This window comes from Heterocephalus glaber, unplaced genomic scaffold (assembly GCF_053883595.1).
Source record: "Heterocephalus glaber isolate CG9 unplaced genomic scaffold, H.glaber_assembly_v1.0 deba00001553, whole genome shotgun sequence".
In the NCBI taxonomy this organism is placed as follows: Eukaryota; Metazoa; Chordata; class Mammalia; order Rodentia; family Bathyergidae; genus Heterocephalus; species Heterocephalus glaber.
Window position 1 is genome coordinate 2,401,732 of NW_028258344.1, and position 11,831 is coordinate 2,413,562.

At 36.9% G+C, this 11,831-nt stretch overlaps 1 pseudogene; it reads left to right on the forward strand.

The window, feature by feature from the left end:
- Positions 1–2,394: 2,394 nt before the first annotated feature.
- LOC101703917 (mitochondrial nicotinamide adenine dinucleotide transporter SLC25A51-like) lies at positions 2,395–4,292 on the forward strand (annotated as a pseudogene).
- The last annotated feature ends 7,539 nt before the right edge of the window (positions 4,293–11,831 follow it).

Here is an 11,831-nt window from a genome sequence, read left to right on the forward strand (position 1 = left end):
CCTTACATTTCATAAAATACAGCTCAAGAATTTTAGTAACCTAAAAAATGTATTGAGAGAGGAAAATTCTTATTGAATTGAACAAACAAATAAAATCACATGCATTTATCCATTTGTAATCTCCACTTTGGAGAAATTTTTTAAAATTTCGATGTTGGCACTTCCAATATTTCATCATTTTGTCTGTTTGTTTCTTTTGTTTTGCCTGCCTATATCTCTGACCAAGATTTCAAATTTAATCATTCTCTTTAAAATGTATTTCAAAATGATTTATATACAAAAAGCAAAAGCAGCTGAACTGATGAACACATGTTAAATTCCTCAGATTCTGAGACTTGGAGTGTGTATATATAATTATAAAACAAAAATACATCACAAGAATGGGCCCTTGATAATTGGGAAATGCCAGCATAGTAAGAATCATTGTCTATAACATTTCCACTCTTTTCCTATCACCACCATCTAACTTGTGATAGCCTGGATGTGATCAAAAGTCAAATTGATTCTGTGTTCTTTAAGAAAAAGTACACTAAGAGCCTCAAAATATAGCACACAGAACAGTCCCCTCCTTAAGAATTTATTTTATTTCCTCTAGTTCTTAATATTTGTCAGTCACTCTGTCTCTCTGGGCTCCATTTCCTCAGTTGTGAAAAGAAGCCTGTAATTCTGTGTGACAATAAATAGAATTTAATACAACACTCTGTATTGACCTGGGTTCTCAAAATTTCCAAGTCTGTTTTATTTTATTCTGTATTATGATTGAAAGACAATTCTTGGGGGAAAAAAGAGTTGGGAATGGGAGAGAGAAAAGTGGAAGGTAAAAGGAGAGAAGGGGGAGGAGGGAGGAGAGAGAGAGAGAGAGAGGGAGAGAGAGAGAGAGAGGGAGATAGATTTAAAAACAAAGCCATGAGGAGCTGGGGATTTAGCTCAGGGGTTTCGTTGCCTGCTGCGCAAGCGCAAGGACCCGAGTTCGATCCCCAGTACCAAAAAAAAAAAAAACAGCAACAACAAAGCCATGGGGGCATGGGGGCATGGGGGCCGGGGATTTAGCTCAGTGGTTCCGTCACCTGCCTCACAGGCACAAGATCCCAAGTTCGATCCCCAGTACCAAAAAACCAAAACAACAAAAAACAACTAAAAAACACACAGCCATGGCTTTCTGTTGGACTTATACTTTTCCATTTATGGCATGGCAAGAGAATTTCAGGGTTGTTACTTATCCCTGAGGATTTGCTATCAAAATATAAGTTTCATTCTATTCAGTTTTCCAAAAAGAACCACAAACAAAGTGATGATTTTCTTAATTTTCTTCAGCTTAATAGGGATAAGAATAAGTTGTCCAGGTCTTCTTTCATTAAAATTAATATTCAAGGCTTTCCTTCTTTCCTCTCCAGTGTTTTCTATGGATCTCAGGTCTTCTTTCATTAAAATTAATATTCAAGGCTTTCCTTCTTTCCTCTCCAGTGTTTTCTATGGATCTATGCTGCATTTGTATCTTTAGGAGTTAAGCACGAAGCAAGAGAGACGTACTAAACACATTGATTACCAAGTAAAATGGTTTCCCTGGTAACCATAACCCAATGAAAGCCCTTAGAATTTCTTTCCCTTCACACATGAATTTTTTCTAATGATTTCAGGCATCACAGATGGCAGAAACAGACACAAAAGTACCTGTTCCAAATATATTGCTACAAAAATAAAGCTGATTCAGCGAGAGATCTTCTGCTTTGTTCTGTAGTTAACTAATTTGTAGTGTTATTTTTGAATATTTTTGAAATGATGCTGTTCCTATGTGCCTTATACTATGGGGATAGACTAGTTTTCTATTGCTGCTATAATAAATCACTGTAATATTGTGGCTCACAATAACACAAACAAATTGTCTCACAGTTGTCTAGTCAGAAGTCTGACATGGAATCATGGAATAAAATCAATAGTCACTAGGCCTGGATTCCTCTGTAAGTGTTGTGAGGGAAAATCTTTTCCTTGTCTTTTTGTAGGAGCTGCCCACATTCCTTGGGCCCTGGTTCCCTGCTTCTCTTTTTAAGCTGACAATATCACATTTCTCTGACCCTTTCTGCATTATCACATCAGAGCTAGGAAAGGTTCTTGTTTTTAAAGACTCTTCTTACTTTCTTGGATAATCTATAGTAATCTGGATAATTTAGAATAATCTCCAGGTCTATGTCATTCACATCTGCAAAGTCCCTTTGGCCATATAAGGTGATATATTCACATGTCCCAAAAATTAGGCATGGATGCCTTTGAAGAACCTGTATTCTATGTATTATCATGAGTGTATTGCCTAGCATTTTGCAGAAAAGAAAGTACTACTTAAAATATTAATGTGCAATGGAGTATGTTCTTTGAAATGCTTCTTTTAAGTAATGGTAATATTTCCCACTGCTCTAGAGCAGAGATTGATGAACTCCTTTGTCAACCACGCAGTCTCTGTTATACCTACTTACCTCTAACAGTATAGTGTGAAAACGGCCACTGACTGTACATAAAGAAATGAGCGTGGCTGTGTTGCAATAAAAATTTTTGCATGAGAATAGACAGTGGGCCAGATTTGGACTGTGGGCTGTCATTTGCTGATTTGTAAGCTGTAGCCATGAATGTGAGTTTTTGCAGAATATAAAAACTATCATCAGCAGTGTCATGCAAGCAAGCAGGCAGCACTGGCCTGGGGCTGGCACCTGCTGCCATTAATTGGAGAAATGGCTGTCTGGAGAGTGCTTGTTCTGTGACACCATCGCCTTATAGGAAACAATTGTACCAAAGGCCCTTTGTATGGGGGTGGTGGCATCAGTCTGTCCCTACCTAGCTGGTTATATTTCCACCTTCCGTTTCTCTACCTATAATCTATAAAACAGAAGCCCTTGAAATATATGTGTAATGTCCTTGCCCTTTGGAGCTGCCTCTGGCTTCACTTTGAAAGAATTCCATAGAATCCCACACAGCAGAATGCCTCATGGCCTGTAGTGTTCCACAGTTCCAAGGCACAGGAAATCCAGGTATCAAAATTGACTCCAGAAGAGAGAATTTAACAGACCATTAGCAATGGAAGAAATTGAGAAAGTTTCCAAAAATCTGTTATTCCCTACAATGCAAGGCTCAGAGGGTAGCACAGGTTAAAAAAAATCCTTCATGAATAAGAGAGATCAGAAGCAACATGATGGATTCAGAAGCTCATAAAAAGAGGCCACCAATCCTGACATCTTCAACTCAAGACATATCACCTCACATTACCAGTATTGGTGAAATGAAGCATTATTTGTGTGGCTGCTGCACAGCTTTCAGCAATACAGCAATCACATCTGCAGTTCAGAAGGTCCTCTTTTGGCAGCAGCTTCATGGAATCAAAACCCAGGATGCAGTACAGTGGAGGAGGGATGGATTTTGAAACATGTATTGTGGAATCCTTCCCCCATTAATGCAGAAAACAACTACCCTGCCCTTATGTTTGGTCTGTGTGAGGATTTGTCTTGCCTTCTCCATAAGCACGTCAGTGCTCCAGAGTCTGCAACCCACGGTGCAGTGGCAATACTTGCAGTGACAACAGAAATCATTTTCACTCCATAGGAAAGAGTTCAGACATTGCTTCAAGACCACAAGCATCATGACAAATTTACAAACACTTAACAGGCCTTTGGGGCTCTGAAACACTGTGGAATAGAGAGTATTATTGAGGCTTGATGCCTATTCTTTTCCGTAATGGATTCAGCAATGTTGTTTTATTTGGCCTTCGAGGTCCCATTAAGGAGCATCTGCCTACTGCAACAACCCTCAGTGCTCATTTGGTTAATGACCTTATCTGTGGAGGTGTATTGAGTGCCATGTTGGGATTCTTGTTTTTTCTAGTTAATGTTGTAAAAACTCTCATATAGTCTCAGATCGGTGGGTAGTTTCAGTCTTTCTCCGAGGTTTTCAAAACAATCTGACTAGAACAGGACAGGAAACTGACAAGTCTCTTCAGAGGTGCCCATCTGAATTATCATCAGTCCCTCATCTCTTGGGGCATAATCAATGCAACTTACGAGTTCTCATTAAAGATCATATGAAAAAAGTCACCAGTGAAGGGCCACGTATCAACTAAATAGACCTGGGAAAGATGCAGTTGGTGTCATTAAGTCCAGGCCACAGTGAATTATGGACAAAGCCATTTTCCCTGAGCATCAACAAAAACAGAATAAAAGGTTTCAGTAGGAAAAATAAATAAATAAATGAATAAAACTATCATCAAATGTTTCTAGAGTACCAGTGCTAAGGAATAAGACTACACAAAGAGCTACAGGGCAATCTACCCTCAAGGGACTTAATATAATTGGATAGTGAATATATTTCATTAAATGAAATATAAATAAATTGGAAATGAATATATTTCATTAAAATATGATAATACAATATTTATCAAATGTTTAGTTGAGTTTATTATTTAACCTCCAAAAGTATCATCTTTAAAATTATATTAGAAGATTTCCCTAGTTAGTAAAGGTAAAGCACTTTGTATTGGTCTAATTCTCGAAGATAACAATGATAACTCTGAACAAAATGTTTTTTAAAATAAGCCATACAAGTAGGAAGTGTAGAGTGACCAAAAACAGAAACTAGAAAGTTGTCCATCCTTGAAAGATGAAAACTATGTCAGATAAAAATTGTATGTATATGACTTGCCCTTAACAAGATTTCTTAGTCAGTATGGCATGAAGCAGAAGAGTTACAGCAAAAATCTGGTCATAATGATTTAAGAAGCCAGTGCATGGAGTTAGAATAAGAAATGCTAAAGAGCATAGAGAATGAAGAAGAAATAGCAGAAACTAGGGTTTCACAAAAGGGAGGTCTCAAAGCTAATATGATGTCTGTTCACCTGACGGAGCCCGCCGTCACCTGTCGAACAGCACCTGAATGGGGGAGTGAGGATGAAGAAAAATAAAGACAAAGAGATAGAGTTGGGAGGACTCCCAGAGACCGAGCGCCCAAGTTTATTTTTCACCTTTCTTTTATACACGAGGTGAGTTTGGTCATTAATCATGACCCTTATCCAGAGACACCTGCTTCCTTGTTCTCTAGCTCTTTGGAAATTCCCCAACTTCATGGGCTTTCTTGTTTCTCAGGGTTACAGAACGTTCATCATGTTTCCAGGACAATTTCTAAAGGTAAACATCTAAGTTGGCAAGGACGCGGTTCCTCATAATATAGTCTCCTAGCTCTATACAATGGAGGGTAAGATTTAACATGGAGCCTCTATGGCTAACATTGCTCTCCACATTCACCCCTTGCTAAATCCTGAACTTTGCATGCAATGGAGTAGCACCAAAGTTCCCAGGGAAAAGTCACAGTGGGAAGGTGGGAAAAAATGAACTGACTCTGTGAGTGGTAGCGTATTAATGTTAAATTTCCCAATATTCAACATTGTTAAATTAGGCATAGTGGTACACACCTGTAATCCCAGCCCATGAGAAGCTGAAGCAGGAGGATCACAAGTTTTAGGCCAGCCTGGGCTGCATGGCAAGATTCTGTCTCAAAAGATAAAGAAAAAAAAGAAAGAATAAAAGAATAAAGAAATTTAAGTTGTACTATGGTTATGTTAGATGATGCTCTTGTTCTTATGGACATTTTTTTTCAGTATTAAGGAATAAAAGGCTCGGCCCCTTTACTTTCAACATGTCCAGAAAATATGCACATAAAGTAAATATTTCATGAGAGTACAATAAATATATAAAATAGAAAAAATTGGTGAATCTGTGTAAAGGGATAAAGGAGTTCTTAACGTTACTTATGCAATATGTCTGAAAGTTTGAAATTATTGCATAGTAAAAAGTTACACAAATATATAGAAAAGCTATGTTGTCAAGATTACATTTTATAGTGATAATCACATGGGAATAAAGAAAATAGGCTTAAAGATGGCTTCCTCTGAAGTAAATCAGTAAATAAGACTAAAGATCAACAACCAGGACAAAGTTGGTTTTTACATTTTCTTTTCTTGCAATAGAAAATTAACTAGAACTGGAAATTTCCTAACTATTAAACTTAGTCATTTTTTTCTTTCATTTTTCTGCTTTGCCTCCTTGTCTTGGATTCTCCAAATCAGAGGTTCCAACTAAGTCACTTGCCACAAATATTCTCAAAGTTAAATAAGTATCTCTTTTTGTAAACTCCAACAGAAGGTAATCAAACATTTATTATTGCTAAAGAGCAGAATATTCAACATGGGAAAATGTCTTTTTCAACTGGGTTCCTTATTTTCCTGAGTAGCTTTGGGTATTGTAGCTTAAATTCAGAAGGAATTCTCATCTCAAATTAGTAAAATGGTTAAAGGCTTCTTTCATTTGCAAAGGGACACTATAATTGGACTTTGAGAAAGATTAAAAGCATGATAATATTGCTGTGTTGTTAACCTGGAGAGAAGGACAATGAGCTCAAATTTATAATGTGGTTTGGACTTTTCCATTTGTACAGACCTCTACAGTAGAAACAAATTGTTTTTCTGTAGTTTTTGTTTACTTCTCTCCCCAGACCTGAGTTCTTCAATCCCAAACAATATTTTTTCCCAAAGCTGCAATTACTGAGATTACAAATAATGTGAAGCAGTGCAGCTGGTCCTGGTTTTGGCATATTTCCAACACATAATCACCTGTCGTGTGCACTAATTCCTGCCATGATTAAGCCCCTTTATTCACAGTAAGGTCTGACAGCTCCATTGTTTAAAATGTCACCCATTAATAGAACAGGAATGGGCTTGTCTGTACTCTAACTAGTTTCCTTGCATATTTTCTATGTCAGCTTCAGTTAAACTGTTGTACCGTGTATTCGATGAGTGATCACTTTTCCTGGAGCCTGGTATTGTCAATAAAAGACTAATGATATGTGAGACCACAGCTTAGTTAGATATAAACATGGATTCAAACAAAGCCTTCTAGAAAACATTGGAAAGAGAATTTAATGGGCTCCAGACTAAAGGAGTAGACATAGAAATGTTTTGGCTTCTTTTAAGGTAAAAGAGCAGTACTTAAACCTGACAGTGACATTTTCCCTTGTTTTAGGAAAATAAGCTTATGGTTGAATCTGAAAAAACAGTCATTTAAAAGTATGTGTGTGATATATCTTCAATATATTCCTAACGATAAAGGGAATTTTTTTCAAAACCTCTACTCTTCTTCTAAAATTCAATTTTAAATACTAACTAAATGTGGAAATTTTTATGAAATAGCTAACAGATGCAGGGTTTACTTCAACTGGAAGAGGAACTCAAATACCTTCTATAGGTGACCTTGAAAAGGGGTAAACTATAAATGCTTATTCTGTTGTTTGAACTGGAAATTTTGTGTGATCCTAAAAAGCTCCATTGAGAAAAACTGGCACAGTCCTAAAATGACCTAAATGAAGATGCCAGAAGGAATAAGGAAGGCTTTGTATTAAAGCCTAAGTTCCATCTCCCAACTATATCGTATTCAAATTCATGCATGCTTTGCTAATATCTTTCACCTGCTACTGTTCACATCTGTGATTGTAGCTAGATTCTTTCAGTTTTTAATCACATAGCAGCTTCCTTCTGCTTCTGGTCCCTAAGGAGCACACAGTGTCATGTTTATACTCATTTCCATTCTCTAGTGTTTACTGAAGTTTGATCAGAGACAATGCCAAGTACCACAGTGGTGCAGAGAATCATGCTAAAATGTCTTCCTCAAATTCCATATCTGGAAAGATAGATAATAAGTAGATTGATGGATGGATGGACAGATAGATATATGATAGCTAGCTGGCTAGATGATAAATATATATTAGAATTTCCAACTGCAACACATTCAACCTGCATAAAGAATGAGGGTCCTTCCAATTAATGGCCCCAAGCCTTCACTTGTTTGTTGTATTTTGTCAAATCCTCTTTCCCTAAAAAAAATGAAGACTTTATCTCTAATGAACTAAAGAGATTGAAAATCATATCAAAAATTTATCAACAGACTCCCAGCAGAGAGGAGGCTTTGGGGTCAACGGGCCACTTCTCCCAGCACAAAGAAGGAGGCTTCCAAGTTGACATGCCACCACCCCCAGCACAGAGGAAGAGGCTTCTGGGCCAATGTACTACTCCTCCAAGGACAAAGGGGATGAGCTTCAGGGGCCTCAGGAGCATCCCACCCCCCCCAACATCAAAATGAAAACACATGTTAACAAGCCTCAAAAACAGACCTCCAGATCACCTACAGCAACCCCAAAAGGAAATGAGATGGAACACTCTGATACTCAACCACCTGGACTCCTTGAATGGGCAACAAAAGAGAATCTGGAAAAATCTGAAATCACAAATTATTTTTCTGGTAACAGCAGAGATTGTGCCTGTACTACAAGATATGATTAATAAATCTATAGAGGACACAGATAAAAAAAACAGAGGAGCTGAGGAACATGATGGAATCCCAACATAGGAAATAAATTGAATCCATAAAACTGATGCAAACAGATTTCCAAGAGATTAAAAACTCCATTGAAAGTCTATGCAGCAGAATGAGCCAATGTGAGGACAGAATTTCAGATATAGAAAATAAGATTGCAATTAGTGACCAGGAAAAGAAAAATTGCTTTAAAATTGTAAGGGACCACAAGAAATCAACCCAGCAGGTGCTAGATGATGCAAAGAAGAATAGCATAAGACTGATTGGAGTCAATGAAGAGACAGGAAAGAATGTAAATGACATAAAAAAAACTGTTCACAAAAGTGATGGCAGAAAACTTCCCAAGCAGGGGAAAAGAACTTGATATACACATAAGTGAGGCATATGGGACTCCAACTAGCCTTGATTAAAAAAAAAATCTACACATAGGCATATAATTGTTAAGATTCCAGAAACCCAACAGAAGAACAAAGTTCTACAAGCAGTTAGAGAAAAGAAACAAATCACATACAAAGGAAAGCCCATCAGAATCACAGCAGGCTTCTCACTGCAGATCCTTAAGGCAAGAAGAGCTTGGAGTATGTATTCCAAGTCCTAAAAGAAAACAGCCTCCAACCCAGATTGATGTGCCCTGCAAAACTATCTTTCAAATTTATTGGAGAAATAAGATACTTTCATGACAAAGAACACCTTAGGAATTTCATTAATACCAAACCAGCACTCCAAAAACTTTTAGACAATATCCTAAGAAAAGACAATGAGGATCACAACCCCAGGAAGCCTAACAGAATGAATCCATTGGGCATAACAAGAAATTAAATGCAAAGGGGGAGATTCCAACAAAAAGAAAAAGTCATGACAATGATAAGTCAATATGTGTCAGTTATAACCATCAATGTTCATGGTCTCAACTCACCAATCAAGAGAAATAGATTGACAGAATGGGTCAAGAAGCAAGATCCAACATTATGCTGCATACAAGAAACACACTTAATTAAAAAAGAAACTCATAGACTGAAAGTTAAAGGGTGGAAAACAATACTCCGTGAAATAGGAACCTGAAAAAAAGCAGGAGGAGCTATCCTCTTTGCAGATCAAGTGGATTTCAAACCAACACTCTCTTTGTCAAAGAGAGACAAAGAAGGACACTACATCCTTGTAAAGGGAAGAATCCAAGAGGAAGAGATGACAATCATACATATCTATGCACCAAACATTAGTGCGCCCAACTATATAAAACAAATACTAATGGACATGAAAAATCATATAAGCACTAATACAATAGTAGTGGGAGACCTCAATACCCCACTGTCACAAATAGATAGATCAACTAGACAAAAAATAAGCAATGAAATACTAGAACTCAATCAAACTCTTGAAAAAATGAACTTAACAGATTGCTTACAGAGTGTTCCACTCCACAAAATCAGAATACATTTTCTTTTAACTGCACACGGATTGTTTTCCAATACAGACCACATACTCAAAGAACTTGTTTAAGTAAGTGCAAAGGAATTGAAGTTATCCCCTGTATATTATCCAACCATAGTGTGATGAAATTGGAGATAGCAAAAAAACCCCGCAAGAATTTCATAAACACGTGGAAAGTGAACAACACACTTCTGAATAACCAATGGGTCACAGAGGAAATTAAAGAAGAAATCAGACAGTTCCTTCAATTAAATGACAATGCAACATATCAGAATCTATGGGACACAATGAAAACAGTCTAATGAGGGAAATTCATAGCAGTGAATACTCATATTAGGAAAACAGAGTGAGCTCAATTAAATAACCTGATGCTGAACCTCAAGCTTCTAGAAAAAGAAAAACAGACAAACTCAAAGCTCATACAAGGGAGGAAATTATAAAGATCAGAGCAGAAATCAATGCAATGGACACTAAGAGAATGATACAAAAAAACAATGAAGCCAAGAGTTTGTTCTTTGAAAGAATAAACAAAATTGACAAACGCTTAGCCAACCTTATCAGGAGAAAAAAAGAAAAGGCCCAAATCCATGCAAATTAAGAATGAAAAGGATGAAATTACAACAGATCCAGCAGAAAACCAGAGGATCATCAATACCTACTTCCAGAACCTATATCCCCATAAGATGGAAAACAAACAAAAAATGGACAGATTCCTAGATACATAGGAATTACCAAAGTTGAACAAAGAAGACCTAAACATTCTAAATGACCCAATATCAATCAATGAAATTGAAAATGTAAATAAAAAGTTACCAATGAAGAAAAGCTCAGGTCCTAATGGTTTCACCACTGAATTCTACAAGACATTTAGAGAGGAACTACTGCCACTACTGTTTAAACTCTTCAAAGAAATTGAAAGAGAAGCAATTCATTCCTGGAAGCAAGCATCACCTTGATCCCCAAAGCAGAGAAAGAACCAATGAAAAAAGAGATCTATAGGCCAATCTCACTAATGAACATAGATGCAAAAACCCTTACTAAGATACTGGCAAATAGAATGCAGAAGATCATCAAGAAGATCATACAGCCTGACCAAGTGGGATTCATCACAGGGATACAGGGATGGTTCGACATATGCAAATCAATCAATGTAAAACACTGTATCAATAGAGCCAAGGACAAAAGCCATATGATCATCTCAAAACATGAAGAAAAAGCATTTGACAAAATCCAACATGCATTTAGGATAAAAAACCTACAAAAAATTGGAATAGATGGTCTCTACCTCAAACTAATAAAAACCATCTATGAAAAACCAACAGCCAATATCATACTAAATGGTCAAAAACTGAAATCCTTCACACTGAAATCAGGAACAGGACAAGGATATCCACTATCACCACTCTTGTTCAATATAATTTTGGAAACTTTAGCTACAGCAATTAAATAAGAGAAAGAAATAAAAGGAATAAAGGTAGGAAATGAAGTCAAACTGTCATTATTTGCAGATGACATGATACTCTATATAGAAGGCCACAAGAACACCACCAAAAGTCTTCTAGACTTAATAACCAACTTCAGTAAAGTAGCTGGATACAAGGGCAACACACACATATCAACAGCTTTCCTCTACACGAACAACAGACTCACTGAGAGAGAAATATGGCAAACAATTCCTTTCACAATATCATCCAAAAAACTGAAATACCTAGCAATCAACCTAACAAGAGAAATCAAAGACATCTTCTCTGAAAACTATAACACTCTTAAAAGAGAGATTGAAGATGATATCAGAAAATGGAAAGACGTCCCTGCTCCTGGGTAGGAAGGATCAACATAGTGAAAATGCCCATACTTCCAAAACTGCTATATAGATTCAATGAATCCCAATTGAAATTCTAGCACCATACTTCACAGACCTTGAGAAAACAATCCAAAAATTCATTTGCAACCAGAAGAAACCCAGAATAGCTAAAGCAATTCTAGGTAACAGAGATATGGCAG